The sequence below is a fragment of the Triticum aestivum genome, chromosome 5A, assembly GCF_018294505.1.
Source record: "Triticum aestivum cultivar Chinese Spring chromosome 5A, IWGSC CS RefSeq v2.1, whole genome shotgun sequence".
Taxonomy (NCBI): domain Eukaryota; kingdom Viridiplantae; phylum Streptophyta; class Magnoliopsida; order Poales; family Poaceae; genus Triticum; species Triticum aestivum.
The window spans coordinates 316,126,174-316,146,168 of NC_057806.1; positions in this window are offsets into that span (position 1 = coordinate 316,126,174).

The window sequence follows — 19,995 nt, forward strand, 5'->3', positions numbered from 1 at the left end:
CTGGTCCAACAAATCATTGTCTTCAACGAGTCACTGGTTTCATCTTCCCTTCCCTTTACTTACTGTTACTCCTTGTGAAGTCATTGTATGTTTGCACTATCTTTTGTCTTCACTGAGTGACTGCGTGTTCTGTATGGCTTCATAATATCTTCCTACCTGATCCTTACTACATTGCTGCTATTAAGTCATTGTGCTTTCACTCTATTGAATACTTGACTATGGCTTGCCTAGTGTAGTCTACCTTCCGCTGCAGGGTAATAGGTTTATTTCTATCATTTGTCTTCATAACTTCCACGTATTGAAGACTTTCATAAAAATCGCCTATTCACCCCCCTCTAGTCGATATAACGCACTTTCAGGTTATTATTTCGAACCGTTTTTCGGCTTGCCGCTCCATATTTTGAGATGCGGCTTTATTGGCACGTCTTGTCGAAGCAAAGATCGTGTCCCTTATTGCGGGATTCTCGTCAATACGAGTATGGGTAATCCAAACGTGCCATCAGCATGGCCCCTGGGGAATAGGCGAGTTTTATGGCAAGCGGGGAGGTGCTTGATATTCACTTCCTTTATAAGGAGATAAGGATTCACATCTTTTACCCACGCCTTCTGTCTTCCCACCTACCCACTCTCGAGCTCCAGGGCCCAAGTTCTCATCCTTTCCACCTCAAGAAAGCACTCCAACCATGTCCGGAGCACAGGGCAAGTGGATGGCCTCCACTGTCAAGGAGAAGGATATCGTCCAACTTCAGGAGGCCGGATATTTGGCCAAGGAAATCGCCCATCGGCTTCCTACTAAGGTACAGATCGTCCCCACTCCGGAGCACCATGAGAGGGTCGTGTTCATCCCTCACTTCGTCCGCGGGCTGCGATTTCCTCTCCACCCATTCGTCCGCGGACTCATGTTCTACTACGGGCTGGATTTCCATGATCTGGCCCCCAATTCCTTCCTCACCATCTCGGCGTTCATCGTCATGTGTGAGGCCTTCATCCGCACCCCCCCACTTCGGCATGTGGCTGAAGACCTTCAATGTGAAGCCGAAGGTGGTGGGCGGCGAACACGTAGAATGCGGAGGCGCCATGGTGATCAAAATGTCCAACGTCCCGTGGCCGAAAGGCACCTTCGTGGGGATCGTCAAGGGGTGGCAGAAGTTGTGGTTCTACGTCACAGAGCCCCGCGATGCTGCCTGGGCCGCGGCTCCCGAATTCAAATCCGGGGCCCTAATGCGGCTTACCTCGTCGCAAGAGAAGGGCCTGGATTGGTCTTCGTCGGACGAGCTAACAACGCTTCAGACGCGCATCAGGAGCATGATGGACAAGAATGTCAAGCTTGTCGATGTGATTCAGGTGATGCTAATTCGCCGGATCCTTCCATGCCAGAATCGGGCTGGCCATCTATGGGAGTTTGATCCGGCCGAGCACAAGACCTTGCGACAATTCTTCAGAACTATGCACGAAGATATCTGGAAGGTGCTCTTCAAGGCCAACGAGACATGGCCGAAGACAACTGAGGACCGCGGGCACGACCTGGCCCATCCCGCCAGTTCGGTAAGTTTTCCATCCTTCAAGGCGTATCCCTTTCCTGCTTGCTCAAGGAGGATCTCCCAACTTCCCTATTTGCCTTTTCAGGGTTGGACAAAGAAGGCGGAGCGGATTCGGTGTTCGGCTCCGCTGCCCGAGGAACCAGCCATCCTGCTTTTGACGAAGATGCTGGTTCCGGCGCCCTACGTGGCACCGAAGTAGAAGGCCAAGAAGAAGGCCAAGGGGACTAGAGGAGGCCTCCGTCCCAAGGGTACTTCGGACATGGCGTCCGAAGATGCCGAAACTCACTCCGCCGCCAAAGACGGCGACGAGGAGGAAGAGGACGAAGAAAGAAACTTCCCCTTCCCCGAGGGGGAAAAGAAGAGGGCGGCCTCCACAGATCTGGAAGCGGAGGCGTCTAAGAAGGGAAAAATCTTCCCTCGTGGATAGCTCCGCGTGGGACGACGATAGCAGCCCAGAATGGCGCCCTCGAGATAAGCCCCTGGCCGAATCATGAGTATCCGAAGACCCTGACGCATTCATATATCCGCCTCTTTACTTCATAGTTTTGCACTCGCAGTCCGGCTCGTTCCGCCCTTGAGCGATCCTCGTCTTCAAGGAACTCGCTGGACCCGAAGGTGATGGACAACGGGTCCCTTCCGACGGCCTCCTCTCCCAGGGTCATGGATGACACCGAGGTGTTGTCCTGAAGGATCTCTAGCCAGGGAGAGACGCGGGAGGCCGTCAGGGCGGCGCCAGAGGGCGAGACCTCGGCCGCCGGACACATGGGGGAGCAGATCCCCATGAAGACTGGCGATGGGGGCCATGTCCAATTCGGCCCCAGCCAAATACGGTCCCGAAGACCTATACGGCTCCGGAATCCGGCAATCAGCCTCCTTCATCGGAAGGAGGTGCGCCCACTCAGCCGGTGACGTCTGTCCAACCAGAGGCGCCGGATACTCTACTGGAAGCGCTGCGAAATGCTTCCATCATTGAGGAACATACCCTTATGGGTGCGGTGATTGAGAAGATTCAGTCTGCGAAGAGCGGACTAACCGAAGCCTTCGCAAGCATTTTAACAAGCTTTGAGGTTAGCAATGCAATTTTGTGAAAATAAAGTCACAGTATAGGTAGTAGCCCCTGAGACTCTGTTTGGGGTTCAGAAAGAAAAGCCAAACAGAGGATCAAGTAGTCTTTCGCAGGAGACTAACCATGTGTGTCTATGTGAATAAGTAGGCGTCGCTGCTAGCTGCGACTTCTCATGCTGCCGAAGTCTCCGGACTGAAGCAGAGGCTGGAGCAGACCGAGGAAGAGCTCGGTCGTGCAAAAAAGCAGTTGGAGGATATCCAAGGTATGCAATGGTCTTGTGTATGTCCGGAAGGGATGAATGATGTGAGCTAATCATAGTGCCATGACATTTATTAGGGGCGGCGGCTAAAGTGGAGCCCCTCGAGAAGGCGCTGGCAGAGGCCAAGGAGAGAGCGGCAAAGGAACAAGCCGCTCGTGAAAACCATGAGGCCAAGGTTAGTGAGGTCCAATAGGAGCTCCATGATGCTGTGCAGAAATGCGAGCCCTTGGAGTGCCAGAATGCGGACCAAGAGTCTGAACTCGCTGAGGCCCGCCAAAGTGCGCAAGAGGCCCGGACCGAAGCCCAAGGATCCCTCCAAGAAATCCAAGAGGCCAAGAAAATCGCGGTGGGTAAGGCTTTCATTATGCAAAGCAAGTATGTGAAGAAGAAGTATCTCTTACTGACCCGGATTTGGAGTTCTCCAGGGGTGTTTGTGGATCTGCCGCGTAGTGTTTCTGATGCTGCGGAATTCTTCCAAGCCGAAGAGGGGAGCTCAACGGAGAAGCTGTTCTGTTCGCAATACCTTGTGCCAGAACATCCGGTGCCCTTTAGCGACCAGCTAAAACAGCTGGTCGAGCTGCATAGGGTGGCTGAACTAGCCATGAAGGATTTAATAATCCGGTTGTGGCTTGCAGAAGCCCTACCCGGCAGCTACTTCGGACTCATGAAGCGGCTGGTCAATGCATGCCCTCGGCTTGACGCCATCAAGTGGTCGGTCTGCATAGAAGGTGCACGGATGGCCTTCGCCCATGTCAAGATACAGTGGGCGAAGATGGACGCCGTCAAGCTTGCGGCAGAAGGATCGCCCGAGGGCAAGGAGCACCGCGCGCCCAAGCGGTATTTTGGGGATGTTCTGAAGGGATCCCGCATTGTGGCAGAACAATGTACTAAGGACATTATGGTTGAATGAATACATTCATGTTACCCCATCTTGTATGATGAAAACAAGGCTTGATATGTAATATAATGCTTTGCTATTTGTTTATTTAAAGTTTTACCTCCTGTGCGGCCGTTTTATCAAGTCTGAGAGTTGGCCACTCGTCGGCTTCAGCCCCCACGTAGGTAGTACGGGGGTGTTCCAGATGAATCTAAACACTCTTTATCCAAGAGTTTGGTCCTTAAAGGAGGTGTTTAGCGCAACGAACCAGGCAATCAGACTATGTGGCTTTATCACCCTCACTTAGCCATAGGAGTTTGACAATAAAAATGTAGGCACGACCCCTAGTATCTGAACTAGGGTGCTGTAAACACCTGATCGGATAAGAACCGATTCGTCGCATAATGCGGGAAAAATCACTAAAGATTTGAAACCTCCGAAGAGCTGACTGGCTCACGCCGCATCATGACAGTCAGTTTTCGGCTTTCTCTACTAAGGTGCTCATCCGGATAAACCAGGACACAATCGCAGTAGTTCTCCCTTTACTACCCTAGACGATATAGCGGAACGTAAGGTAGTAAGCACAGGAGCCGGGCAACCCAACTATTGACCGAAGACATGATTCGGAGCCAATGCATATAATGCTAAATTCGGGGTGGCGAACTATACTGTAAAAGTGTTCGGACTTGTTGCCATAGTGTGGGGCGCAATAAAGCCCCTGGCAAATTACGGCGTACCAAGGTGTACAGATGCAAATTAAAATAGCGAAATAAAAAATAAAGTAGTAACCTAGTGCCACATATGTTGGGCCACAAACTATTTCCATTATAATTTTGATTAATACGTCAAAGCATACTTGAACAAAAAGTGCAATAAGCAACAGTGGCTATTTAACATGCCAAGACCAAGGGGGAGCTGCGTACGGGTCCTGAAAACGGGTAGAATGATCGCCAAGAAGGACATCTAGAGATTCCCCCATACGTCTGTGCTACTTGTCACCTTGGTGTATCCATCCTTCGAAAGGACCAATTAATCAGGCCGTCGCGAGGGGCCTGTGAAAAGAAACCTAAAAAAAGATAAAAGGAAAAGTAAGCGTATGTGTGTCCCGAGAAGGTCGAGCCGTATTGTGGATCACATTATGGTTATGACTCCATCTCTGCCCATGGAATTTTTGTGCGTAGTTATGTACACACAGTACGTATGCCGCCACTTGGTCGGGACTGAGAGGGAGGTCGAATTGCTAATCGAGCTCTTGACGAGCTGGACTGTCCTGCCACAGAGTAGTCTAGACTCGTTTGACAATGTTCGGGCCGCCGAATTAAGGTTCTGGTTGCTAAGGCTGCTCTGTACCTATGCTACCAGGGCAACGGTGTGCTCCTCAGTACGGAGCGAGCGCTCCGTGTTTCCATTGACGGTTATGACACCGCGTGGTCCGGGCATCTTGAGCTTGAGATAAGCAAAGTGCGGCACTGCATGGAATCGGGCAAACGCGGTTCGTCCGAGCAATGCATGATAGCGGCTGCGGAAGGGGACGATATTGAAGATTAACACTTCGCTTCGGAAGTTGTCCGGAGATCCGAAGACGACCTCCAATGTGATTGAGCCCGAGCAGCGGACCTTTACACCTGGTATAACTCCTTTAAAGGTAGTTTTGGTGGGCTTGATCCTTGATGGGTCGATGCCCATTTTGCGCACTGTATCCTGATAGAGCAGGTTTAGGCTGCTGCCACCATCCATGAGGACTCGTGTGAGGTGGAATCCATCAATTATTGGATCGAGGACCAGTGCGGCTGAGCCGCCATGACGGATATTGTTCGGATGGTCCCTGTGATCAAAGGTGATCGGGCATGACAACCATGGGTTGAATTTTGGGGCGTCTGGCTCTATCGCATAGATGTCCCTGAGCACACGCTTGCGCTCCCTGTTGGGGATATGGGTAGCGTATATCATGTTCACCGTTTTGATTTGAGGGGGAAACTTCTTCTGTCCCCCTGTGTTCGGTGGACGGGGCTCCTCATCGTCATTCTCTCTTTCCGACCCCTTCTCCTTGTCTTCGGCATTTAACTTGCCGGCCTGTTTGAAGACCCAACAACTCTGGTGAGTATGATTGGCTGGTTTATCAGGGGTGCCATGGATCTGACATGGACGATCGAGTATGCGGTCTAGGCTAGAAGGGCTTTGATTATTCCTTTTATTTGGCTTCTTACCCTGTCCGGACTTGGAGCCAGTGAATCCAGCGTTGACCGCCGTGTCATCGGTATTATCACCGTTGCTTCGACGCTTGTGCCTGTTGTGTCGGGGCTTGCCGTTGCTATTTGTGGCTTCCGAAGTGCCAGGTTCGCTTGCATTGTTATTGCTACGGGCTAGCTAGCTATCTTTGCCTACGCAAAAGCAGGTCATAAGCGCCGTGAGGGCTTCCATTGACTTCGGCTTTTCTTGGCCGAGATGTCGGGCGAGCCATTTGTCCCAGATGCTATGTTTAAAGGCCGCTAGGGCTTCGGCATCCGAACAGTCGACGATCTGGTTCTTTTTAGTTAGGAACCTAGTCTAGAATTTCCTGGCTGACTCTCCGGGTTATTGAATTATGTGACTTAAGTCGTCGGCATCCGGAGGTCGAACGTATGTACCTTGGAAGTTGTCAATGAAGGCTTCTTCCAAGTCCTCCCAGCTCCCAATGGAGTTTTTGGGCAGGCTATTCAGCTAGTGCCGGGCTGGCCCCTTGAGTTTTAGGGGAGGTATTTGATGGCATGAAGATCATCGCCGTGGGCCATATGAATATGGAGAATGAAGTCTTCAATCCATACCATGGGGTCTGTGGTTCCATCATATGATTTGATATTCATGGGTTCGAACCCTTTTGGGAATTCATGTTCCATGACTTCATCAGTGAAGCAGAGAGGCTGTGCGGCGCCTCTATATCGGGCCAGTTCGTGACGTAGTTTGGATGGAGTCCGTCTACAGTTTTCGGCTCGGACGTAATTGTGCTTGCATGCTTGGCTTGATAGCCATCGTCGCGTGTCGGGGGGCGCCCCCGCGATCCGTAGATCGATCTGGCCGGACCTGCTTTATTCTTTAGGTCCTGCTGCAGGTCATACGTATATGCCCAAGCTGTTTTATCCCTGCCTTTACAACGGGGTAGTATGGGCTGGTGTTCGGCCTGGGTTGCCGCTTTATCCCGGCCACGTGGTGGTCGGTCGGCCGCATTGTGCGCTGATGGCACGGGCTCCAGCGCTCGTCATTGAATTGAGGTAGTAATTTGTGCTTCGGGTAACTTTTAAATGGTCGCTCGAGGCCGTATTCCTCGGCTGTCAGGATGTTAGTCCATTTATCATTAAGGAGATCTTGATCAGCCTAAGGCTGTTGCTGCTTCTTTTTCAAGCTCCTGGCAGTGGCTATTAGCCGACGCTTAAAGCTCTCCTGCTCGAGAGGTTCCTTAGGCACGATAAAATCCTCGTCGCCGAGGCTCACCTCATCCTCGGAGAGTGGAAGATAATTACTGTCCTCCGAATCTTCGTGTACGGCCTATTCATCAGGGCTGACTCGCCCATCTTCCCGTTTGTCCTGTTCTGAAGTTGGCTGAACGAGGTCTTCGTTGTCTCGGGCATTGTATAGAGTATTTTTTTTTCTCCTATGCCGGTGTTTCTGTCTTTTTCACGGTGTGATTTAGAGTGGCGTCACTGTTGTTTGCGCTTTGGCTGTATCTCAGGAGGTTTGTCTTCCACTGGGTCTTCTTTGTCGTTGCTGTTGATTTCTTTTTGTGTGTCCACCATGTACAGGTCGTAGGAGGAGGTGGTCGTCCAGCGCCGGTAAATGGCGGGTTTTGGGCCTGCTCCTCTTCAGCATCGTCGTCCATACTGTCGATGTCTCCGGAGTCGTAGTCGAGCATGTCGGTTAGATCTTCAACAGTGGCTATTAAGTGGGGGGTGGGTGGGAAGCGAAATTCCCCTTTATCAGCCCCCAGCTCAAACCAGATATAATTCGGCTGTGAGTCCCCTTCTAAAGAGAGGGTTTTTAATGAGTTTAGCACATCACCTAAAGGTGAGTGCCAGAAGATGTCCGCGGAACTGAATCTGATGACCGGCGCCTGGTAAGGCTCGGCGGACGTGTATGCACGTAGTTTGGAACCAGTGACCGGAGATGAGTCCGGGGGTCCAGTGATGCAGACCCCGCTTGAAGTTGGGTCTGAGCGCGACTCCAACGCCGTTGTGTCTGTGTGCGGCTCCAACGCCGCTGAGTCTACGGCTTCCATGGCGGGGTTGAGCTTCTCGTCTTTGGGTGGCGCAAGCCGCTCCAGATCTAGGGCCATAGCGCTTACAGGCGCGATCTCTTGTGTATGGTCCGATGACAGATTTAGGCCATGTTCATCGTGGTGGCAGGGAGCGGCTGCCATGGGCTCAAATCCGTCTAAGATCAAGTCTCCGCGGATATCAGCGATGTAGTTCAAGCTTCCAAACCTGACCTAACGGCCAGGGGCATAGCCGTCGATCTGCTCTAGATGGCCAAGCGAGTTGGCCCGCAGTGCGAAGCCACCAAATACGAAGATTTGGCCAAGAAGAAAGACACCCCTGGCAACGTTGTTGTAGATGATGGACGGGGCCATCAAACCTTCTGACAATGTCACAACAGAACTCTCAATGAAAGCACCAATGTTGGTGTCAAAACCGGTGGATCTCGGGTAGGGGGTCCCGAACTGTGTGTCTGAGGTTGATGTTAACAGGAGACAGGGGACACGATGTTTACCCAGGTTCAGGCCCTCTTGATGGAGGTAAAACCCTACGTCTTGCTTGATTAATATCGATGAGTACAGGGGTTACAACTTTTGATCTACCACAAGATCGTAATGGCTAAAACCCTAAAAGTCTAGCCTATGTGATTATGATTGTCCCTACGGACTAAACCCTCCAGTTTATATAGACACCGGAGGGGACTAGGGTTATACAAAGTCGGTTACAGAGAAAGGAATCTTCATATCCGAACGCCAAGCTTGCCATCCACGCCAAGGAGAGTCCCATCCGAACACAGGTAAGAGTCTTCAATCTTGTATCTTCATGGCCGAACAGTCCGGCCCATGTCCAACAAGTCGGACGCCCGAGGACCCCTTAGTCCTAGACTCCCTCAGGGGGCTACTAGCATATATCTATTAAACTGGCACAAACTATTACCTACATATCCCTTGAAAATAGTTGAGTAACTCCAGCAAGTCCATCTCGGGCGGCTCGGATATATGCATCCACGGAGTTAAGGGCAGTAAATTCCTGCACAGAAAAAGCTATAGCGCGCATAGCCTCTTTTAGTCGTTGATGATTCATCACACTCTCCACCTTGGAATTCGTGACAGATACGTCACCCGAATCCTCGGAGGAGGTTGATCTGGCATTGCTTCCGCATTAGCTCTTGTCCTGGTTGACGAGTTCGGCGCCGGAATAGCTGATGCTCGGCTAGCAGGGCGTTTGGACACAGTTTGCCATGTGCCCCTCCTGAAATATGATGAGAGGAGAAATGTAACAATCTGATCTCATGCCTAGGCACATGTCAAAGTACATACCTCTTTGAAGAAGGAGGAGGCTCGATGGCGCTCCTGATCTCCTTGCATTTTGAAGACTCCCCCCGCATAGATGCTGCCTTCCTAGAGTCCGCCCGTGATGGACTGTGGCACGTTGAGCGCCGATCCTATAAAACACAACTCAGTGTGAGGGGTGAGACGCAGGCGCCCCCCCTCTTTCTAAGATGATTTCCGAATACTTACAATGGAGAAAGGGAAAATGCATGGGTAGTCGGGCATGATAGCCACTTCCGAGCCGTCAAGGCTCACTTGATAAAAGACTCCACAATCAAACTATATGAATATATCGGGATCCTCATGGAAGCCGGGGTCTTCGTTGCGAGCATAATCCTCTGGTTGTGGGGAGGGGCAATGAATATTCCTGACCACCTTCCTCCATGTCTGCTTTAAGAAAACCAGAACAATTTAATTAGAATACCTCGATAACGAGGTAGAACATTGCTGATAATCAAAAACTTACCCATTCAATGGGGTTATACATGGAGAAACCTTCCCGACAATTTAAATGGATTAAGTCTTCTTCCCCCCTTATAAAGATCGGCCAGGATGATGGCCAGTTCAGTTGGGGTATCCGGGCCCTTGCGCCTATAACGAGACGCGTCGTCCTCTCCATTGTAACACCATAAAGGGGTCTCTCTGGACTGGAGGGGAAGGATACATGCTTTATCGCAATTGAGGCTCCGGGGGTTTGGAATGAGCAAGTAATCTGACCTTGCTGACCAACCTCTTCACTTCCGCACTGTCTTCATCTTTGGGACTCCGGGGGTGCCAATTGAGGCTCTTCTTCAAAGGAGCACTGGAAAATTCAGGGAGTCCACGCGAACTGGGTCCGGAAGGGGAACATCGTCAATATAAAACCATCCCGAAGACCATTCTTTGGGTACCTCCTTGCGAGTTCCGAGAAGGTAACCTGATCCGGCTACGCGCCATACTTCAGTGCCGTGCACTTCAAATATGGACCCCCCTCGATGACGAGGGACGAGGCAAAAGAACTTTCTCCATAGTTCAAAATGAGCCTGGCAGCCTAAAACACTTGAAGAGAGCGACAAAACCCGAGATGTGCAGGATAGAACCTGGCATGAGGTTGTGTAGTTGGATCCCGTAGAATTCCAGTAGACCTCTGAGAAAGGGGTGGATTGGAAATCCTAAGCCTTGCAGGAGAAACAAGATGAAGCACACCCTCTCCTCCTTATTGGGGTTGGGGAAATTCTCTGCCAGCACATCATTGCTAATCGAGGCCAATCTCGCTCGCACAGGGACTAGATCTGCGAGAGCTGGAGGTGAGACACTGAGCAACTTCGCCAATCACCCTCTTGAGGGCCATGTGGGCGTGAGGAAGAGCTAGGGGCGCTCGCCATGCTTTGAAGTTTTTCGTGGTTTGCTCCTATGCTGTTTGCACGATGTGGGATGGCATTTGGGGGATCTAACCTCCTTATATAAATGCCGCCCGCGCCTGATAAGGGGGTTATTTGTAAAAATTATGGACTGTTCACATTCTCCCGGTGTGTGGAAATCAAGGCGACAACAGTAAGGAATCATAAAGGCAGAACATGGAGGTCAAAGTCGAAGACATAAGCCAGATACTACATCGTCATTGAAGGCAAGTTCGGGGGCTACTGAGGGAGTCCTGGATTTGGGGGTCCTTAGGTGACCGGCCTGTTCGATATGGGCCGGACTGATGGGCCATGAAGATAAAACAGAATACTATCCCCCGTGTCTGGGAGGGACTCCTGTATGCGTGGACGGCAAGTTTGGTGTCCGGATGTATTATTTCCTTCTTCTACGATCCGACTCTGTACAACCCTAGGCCCCTCCGGTGTGTATAAACCGTGGGGTTTAGTCCATAGAGACGATCAGAATAATCATAGGCTAGATAGCTAGGGTTTAGCCATTACGGTCTCGAGGTAGATCAACTCTTGTAACCCTTATACTCGTCGAATACAATCAAGCAGGTAATAGGGTTTTACCTCCTTTAAGAGGGCCCAAACCTGGGTAAACATCGTGTCTCTATTGTTCCCTATTACCATTGATCCTTAGACTCACAGCTTGGCCCCCCTACCTGAGATCTGCCGGTTTTGACACCGACACTCCCCAGCTCCCTTCTCATGATAGCGGACTATGTACCTAGAGTACATAACTTTGCACTAAAAACTCCATGGGGGCTTGGGGAGCATAAAAAGCAAGGGGTGTGTTATCTCGTCTCAGTCGAATACATCCAACGCCTGGCGATCTCATCGACACAATAAAGGCTCGCTAGGAAGTACATTTCGGCAGCGTCAGGCTATCACTATGGCCCTAGCCTCATAATGGGCCCCGCATTCAGGATGCGTCAAGCATAGCCCACACAGAGTAATTAGCCATCCTCACACCCCTTTGTCTCTACAAGGCGGAGCTAGTCAACAACACGGAGGTGCAGACGTGAGGCAGGGAATAGACATGGGTCAACCGCCCGGTTCATTAAAGCCCTGTAACATCCTTCATCTTTTTTTAGTTTTTTTTTGCATACTCTCTGTATCGTTTATGGTTCTTCCATGTAAAAAACAACTCGACACTTATGATCGAGCTTCGTGAATGATAAAACAGACCTTTTTCGGTCCTAGTACAACCTTGAGTGTCACTTTTTCATTCTTTGGCCTTTCAACTCATAGCAATACATACTTCAACCGGGGGCTTGGACTTAGAGCCGAGTCTATGATAAGTCCAAAAAATTGTTCGGCGTCTCAGATGCAGTGTTATATGCATTAGTGATGAATTGTGATTCTGGTCAATGATTGGGTTGCCCGACTGCTGTATTTGCCTCCTATGTTCAGCTATGCTCAACTAGGAGCGTAAAGGGAGAACCACAATGATTGCAGTTCCAGCTCGAATGGTCAAGTGCCTCAGTGGATAAAGCCGAAAATCGACCACCACAATAAAGCACAAGTTGGTCGGCAATCCAAAGATAGTGTCAAACTAAAAGACGCTAGGGGTTACGCCGTGATAAACAAAGGGTCCTTGTCACAAGGACCGAGGTGTAAAGACAAGCGCACCTTGGCTGAGCCGATCACCACTTCACCAGGGGTTAGTTAAACTATCCCACATATCGAGCTCCTATGACTAAGTGAAAGTTATCAAGCCATTGAAGTTTGATTGCCTAGTTTCTCTAAACACGCCACCACCTTTGGGCCCCGAGATGTCGGCTACGTTTTATAGAAACACCCCACATAGCATCTACGTGGGGGCTGAAGCCGATGAGTAGCCACTTTCATATTTATGAATTGTCGCAAAGGAACAATAAATAACACATCAGATAAAAACGATCATTTAAAAAGATAACTTGTTTTATACACATTCCTCCTCGCCATACCAAGGGAAAAATCAGAACTTTAGTTATGCCTTGCTACATTTGACCTCGGTCACCCTAGCACCTTCATGCACCTCTGCGAGAAACTATTTTGGAGTCTGATCTTTTCCTGCTGGAGGACCAGAGGCAATGTCTAGCGGCTTGATCTTCGGGAAATGCACCATTGTAGACGCATACGCCCTTTTCGCCCCCACTACTAGGGAAAAGCCTAGCAGTAGCGCGGGTTTTTGGCTTACCAGTAGCGCGGGTGACAGTGCTACTGCTATGGCGCTACATCTAAAGGTTAGCAGTAGCATGGGTTTAACCGCGCTACTACTATATCCACTTAGTAGTAGTGCTTCCTGAGAAGGGCGCTACTGGTAATTACTAGTATTGTGTCTCGTTGCCCGTGCTACTACTATTATTCCGTATTCTATTTCTTTTTTATTTCATGTCGTATTCATACACCTTTATACAAGTTTTCATACAGTAGCAATTTAGAGAATCTTTTTACATCATAATGAGTTATTACATCACTAGGTGAAAGAACCGTGGACTAGTTTCAAGTGGATGTCCATCCACTTGAAACTAATCCGCGGTTCTTTCACCCAATGATATAATAAATATCATCATCATCATCATCATCATCATCATCATCATATCATTAACAACTTATCATCATAATACATCATTGTCATATAAGACCTCCTCATGATCATCATTTTCATCAATGAGACATCATATAGCAAGTTGGTCACTAGTCATAATCACAACTCCTCCTCCTCCTCATCAACTCTAACACATTCTAGCACATAATAACAGAGTGTACCTAGGACCTACTTCTCTCTCATAGGACCTACTACCCTCTCTTAGGTAAAATTGCATAAAACAAGATAGGCCCTGACTCTCCATTATGAAGAATGGAGATTATCCTGTCTCCAATTCTTGCCCTTCGCACAATGTTGCTTCCAAGTAGCTCCCTACGATTGACCATACATTTTTTCCAATCTTTGATTGTCATGTCTTCATTGATTTTAGAAATCTGGTTTGAATAGGAGTGATTCGTAGGATGACCTGGCCGTAAGTTCAAAACATCAAGGCGACCTTTCTGAAACATTAGATGAAGCACACAATCCTTTGGGATTTTCTGTTGAAAAACGTAGTAATAACTTCGTAGTTAGCAATGTAGTTGAGTTTTAGAAGAATTTATGCAAAAGATGCACAGATGTCGTAATATAAAAAATCTTACCATGACATCTCCATGGATGTTACCATAGTTCAACATGTGCACTAGTGGCACGTATTGACCATAATGTGGATGAGTTTGATAATAGATATTGTAATTCTCAAGATCAGTAATAAATGAGATCAGATGATTTTTCTCCTGATAAATTAATTCTGAGGCATCGGTGTAGTAGGTTCTGTCTACCATCTTCCGCACATTCTTGGAAGAATGAAAATAAGCTATCAATGGAAATAAGCTGTCAACTATTTTGAAATAAACAATATAAATTACTTAATAACTATGTTTGAGAAACTCACATAGCCATAGAATCGGAAGCATATCAACAAGGACCCAAATGTCCATATTGTCTTGGGCGATGTCAGGATCACCAAGATCCATGGTGACAAGCATACCCTCATGAAAATCATACATCTTGCAAAGTGCTTCCCAATTCGGGCAACCAAAATGGGGATACGCTCTCAGAATTGTGTAGATTTACATCAAAATCCATACCATGATGGGTCCTTCGGTGATTTTTCTTTGTTTCCATACATTCACGATCTTCAAAATCCATCCTCTCCAAGACATAGTGTCTTGCATGGCATGGGATAAGCTAGTCGAATTGTAAAAGACAAAAATTACATGTTGAAGTAGTAGAAGTTGTGCTTAATTACGAAACAAACACTTGTCGTTGTTGCGTATCATTTCAACATCAGAGGTCTCCTGGAGCTTAATGCCGAAGCGCCGACCTTCGTCCAGGTGAGGCCTGTCACACAGACTCCGGTCGTCATTGCACCAGTCGCACTCCCCCAGGAGACTTTCGTCGTCCGATGACGACTTTTCCTATGTTCATAATTCAAAGATTAAACTTGTACAATTAAATATATTTACTACAAAAACTAAATTAGATCATTATTATTCATCACGGGTTGACTATCGGTCTATCGAGTCTTTTCTTGAAAACTGTCAGCTCACATGGTGTATGCATTCGACCGTTGGTGATGGTCGCTCCTCCTTTCGTACCCAAGTGCATTACACTAAAATGTCTAGCACAGGGGAATGAAGGAGAAGCGACCCCCACGACAATAGTCGGGATTCTTTTTCCTCTCATATATGGTGGAGACTCTCCCTCACTGATTTCTCTCTGACCTTTGCGACTGTCGGTGATGGTCATTCCTCCCTTCCTTCCCATGCATTACCAAAAGGTCTATCATGAGAAAGAAGAGGAGGAATGACCCCCACGACAACAGTCAACATTCTTCTTCTCTCATGTATGGTGGAATCCCGACAAACTTAAAGTCAACCCAAAATGTCTTTCAATTATCTCCAATTTGAGCATTCAATTATCTCCAATTTTAGTATTCAAATTAGCATACATTCAAACTAAATCATCTCTTGCGTCCGTACATTGTCGAATATTATCACTAATACATCTCGAATAGTATCGTATATATAACATCACTAATACAGCTAGAACCCTAGCGAATGACGGGTATCGGCGCGGGCGATGGACACCCAAAGAGAAGGAACCATCACAGGATCATAGCTCTAGTGAGATCCCTGAAGAACCTGCCAGGTATTGGAGAACCTGCCCTCCAACGCAACCATGTAGCGACAGACGTGCTCGTCCTCCTTGCTGACACGGTAACGTACCACCTCTACGGTGGACGAAAGCCTCTACACTGTCAATGGCCCACTCGACTACCACCAAAGAAGGTCTGGGTCGACGATGGGCTACCTCCTCACCAAGTAGCGCGCCCCGGAAGGTAGCACCTCCCAGTACCAGCCCGGCGGAGCCCAGTCCTGGACATGGCCCCTCTGATCAAGTAGGCCTCCTCCGTCGAGTCGACGACAAGGATGCGGGATAGACATCGTCGATGTCGAGAACAAATGCTTAATTCTGAAAACAAAATTCATAAACACTTTGCGACATAGCGAGCAATGACATAGAAAAAATGCCCTATGTTTTGCCAAAATATCATTGAATTCCCATTCTGGCAAATTACAAGAAATCGATATGTCCTACATTGTAGCACAAGTCATGCTAAAATTCATGAAAAAAATTTGGCATGACCTTTGCTAAAAACAGGACATATCGAGCGCATGAAATATGCCGGAACGGAAACGAATCAACATTCTGGCAAAACATAGGCCACTCGGAGGTACATTGCAAACAAGAACACCAAGACATCCTCTATATTCAGAATGCATCATCATCGACATCAATGACATGGCGTCTAGCACTAGCGTTTTCATCATCGACATATACAACACATTATCATCTATATCAACAACATGGGGATTTGGCCATTCTCACCTAGAGGTCTTAGGGGGTCGGCGATGGGGACGACTGGGGTATGAGGCAGGGGCAAATACTTGATTTCTGCATAAACTAAATATAAACTAAATATATTCTATCAACATGTATCTGATAGTATTAACAAATATGACATGTTCATTCTACCAAATGAGTAAATAGTTTCAGTATCACGAGAAACTATCAACTATGTATAAAAATAATATACTAAAAACCTAGTAATAATTCAGTTAAGTAGAAACTATCAACTAAACCCTAGAAACCATCCTAAATCAAAGTGTTATATATGACCAGAGGCTTATATCAACTAAAAACTATCAACTATGTCTAAATTTTTACTAATCAGTTAATCATACTAAATCAAAATTGTTATATATCAACTACAAACTATTAAGTAAATCAAAATGTTGCATATCAACAAGAAAATATCAACTAGCCTACTAAATCAAAATGTAGCAGGTAGGAGGGGGTTGTGGATGGAGGAGGGAGGAGGGAGAAGGAGGGGCGACAGGAAGAGGGAGGAGGAAGGAGGACGGAGGAGGAAGGCGGAGCGAGGAGGGGCCGGCCGGCGGTGAATGGAGGAGTTGAGGGAGGACAGACAATGAGGGGTGGGGAGGATGGAGGACGGAGGAGGAGGGGTGGGGAGGAGGGAAGACGGAGGAGGAGGGGCGGGGAGGAGGGAGGAGGGGGAGGATTACCGAGTCCAGGGAGGAGGGGGAGGTGACTGCGGTGCAGAGGAAGGAGGGGTAGGCGATGACAGCCGGTGGGGGAGGACCAGCACGGGGGGGTTGAGGGAGGGAGTGAGTGAGTGCGAGTGTGAGTGGAGAGAGGAGAGTGAGGGGCGGCCGGTTGGGGAAGATATAATGGCTTATAAGTAGCGCGCCTTAAGGAAACGCGCTACTGCTAAAAGCCCTAGCAGTAGCGCCTTTCAGCCAAGAAGCATTATTGCTATGCTCGTAGCAGTAGCGCCTTCTGATAAAACACGCTACTGCTATGTCTAAGCATGTAAAAATAAACATAAAAAATACATTGATCATCAATGATCTTTTTGTGTACAATCTGAATTGTCAAGATGAGTCCTCACTGGTTTAGAAACCGGAGAAGACTCATATTGCGACCATAAATTCTACACATAGAGTTCAATGAAGACCAAGTGGTTGTGATAGTTCGAGAAGTAACATATTTAAGGTGGTAAAAACCATGTTCGCGGAGCGAGGTGGGACTAAATTTAGGTGCAAGGAGTGGAGTAAACTTATCAGTAGCGAGCATTGTCAAAAGGCTCTACTGCTAGGATCAATAGCAGTAGCGCTATTTGGAATAAGGCGCTACTGCTATAACTAGCTTGGCGGCGAGGTCGTGGCAATTATAGCAGTAGCGCGGCTTAGTACAGGCGCGCTACTGCTACATTTATTTCAGCAACGCGTTTTGTTGACACGCGCTATTGCTAGATAGCAGCAACGTCTTATTTTAGAGCATGCTGCTGGTAAGATTATGTGTATACACTACAAAAAAAAGACACATCCGTGACATTTTGGGCCGAATGAATTTTTTTCTGTCATGCTCATGACACTTCTATGACGATAATTGTGACAAAACGCGGTATCATCATAGATGTGGTGGGCTCCTACTTCTATGACAAAAATTCATGACAGAAAATGGGCTTTTCGTCCTGGGCAGGCCGGAGACACAACTACTTCTATGACAAAAATTCATGACAAAAAACTGTGGTAGAAGCGAGGGCGACGAAAATATAGGGGGAGTTCCCGGTTACGGTGGATGGTCGGGAGCTGAGTGATGCGCGTTTCTCTCGTACGTACGTGCGTGTGTGTGAGGCGTTGGGCTCTAACTGAACCCGAGCGATTGCACTAGCTATATTACAGAACCCGAGCGATCGATCCCTTGTTGTTAACTGAACCCGAGTGATTCCTTCGCTACTGTTTCTAATTGAAGACGATTGAACCCTATTTCCTCCTTCCCTTGATGAACATTGAGCGTTGTTGGGGGGGATGAATAGTTCCTGGTGGGGGGTTGGATAAACAGGACCCCGTGGTAGTAGAGGCCGTTGCCGCTGGATGAACAGGACCCCGATCGAGCCGGTTGGGGGTGGATGAACAGGACCCCGTGGAGGGCTGGTTGAACAGTAGCCGGTGGAGGGTTGGATGAATAGTAGCCATGGAGGGGTGGTTGAACCGGACCCCATGGAGAGGGCTGGTTGAACAGTAGCCGGTGGAGGAGTGGTGGAGGCTGGATGAACATGAGCCCGTGGATGAACAGTCGCAGGTGGAGGCTGGAGGAGGTCGATGGTGGATGAACAGTAGCCCGTGGAGGCAGTCGACGGTGGAGATGAATAATATCCCATGGAGTCCCGTTTTGCGATACGCCACACCCCTCCCGATGAACAGGACCCCGTTTCGACCGTAGCGCTCGAAAACAAGTCTGTTTCCTCTGTTTTGCGGTACGCCACACCCCTCCCGATCAACATGACCCCGTTTTGACCGTAGGAGGTCCAAGAGAAGTCTGTTTCCTCCGTTTTGCGGTACGCCAGACCCCTCCTGATGAATTTCGACCGTGACCGGTTGAACACAAGGCCGTTTCCTCCGTTCTGCCGTACGCCAGGCCTAATTTCCATCTGTTTTTTCGTCCAAGCCAGTTGGCTCCCGATGAACACCACATATTCCGTTGCCTCCCCATGAACATGACGTTGTCTCTCCATTCCGACCCAGCCAGTTCACTGCCTGATGAATAGGACGCCGTTGCTCCCGTCCGCTGTCTCTCCATGTACACAAGCCCTGGCCGTCCGTATATATATGCGCGAGTACGCGCTCGAGACCCCGCCCGTATGTACGTATGTGGCCATATTTACTTTCTTGCACCCTGGCCATTGTACATACATGTACATGCTACGTGCGCGCCTCTACTACGACACGTGCGCGCCTCTACTACGACACGTGTCGTTCCTTACACAGCCACGGTTCATTGCTGCAGCCTGTAGACAGACCGATCGACCAGTATGTGCGTACACGTTCGCAACCAGAATGATGACGCTACGTACGCTTCGTCCAGCTGGGTCCCGACTGTCAGGCACTTCTAGGGGGCAAATCATTTTTTGCCCGTAATATGGACGCACTTCCTTGCGTGCGAAGATGTAGCTGGTGGGTCCCAGCGGTCAGGGGGAAACATTCTTTTCACAAAATATGGTGGCCCGTCCGGTGGGTCCCTGCTATCAGTTCGAGGAATCATTATTTTCCGCGTAATAAGGAGGCACTTCCTTGTTGCGGCCGTGGACCCAGTTGTCAGCCTCTCCACATACAGTACTCTTCCGATGGAAGTTATTCCTTGACCATGTTGACCACATCGCGGCGAGAGCACCAGGTCGATGGACGACGACGAGGCCTAGGAAGGGGATGGCGCGGAGCTGGGGAAGACGTGGCAGTGGATGCCCACGTGGAGGGGAGTATGTGGGTTGACTGCTTCGGCTGCGGTGTGACGCTACTGTTGTCGGTGTCAAAATTGGCGGATCTTGGGTAGGGGGTCCCAAACTATGCATCTATGGTTGATGGTAATAGGAGAAGGGGACACGATGTTTACCCAGGTTTGGGCCCTCTCTATGGAGGTAATACCCTACTTCCTGCTTGATTGATCTTGATGAATATGAGTATTACAAGAGTTGATATACCTCGAGATCATAATGGCTAAAACCCTAAAAGTCTAGCCTATGTGATTATGATAGTCCCTACGGACTAAACCCTCCGGTTTATATAGAAACCGGAGGGGACTAGGGTTATACAAGGTCGGTTATAGAGAAAGGAATCTTCATATCCGAAT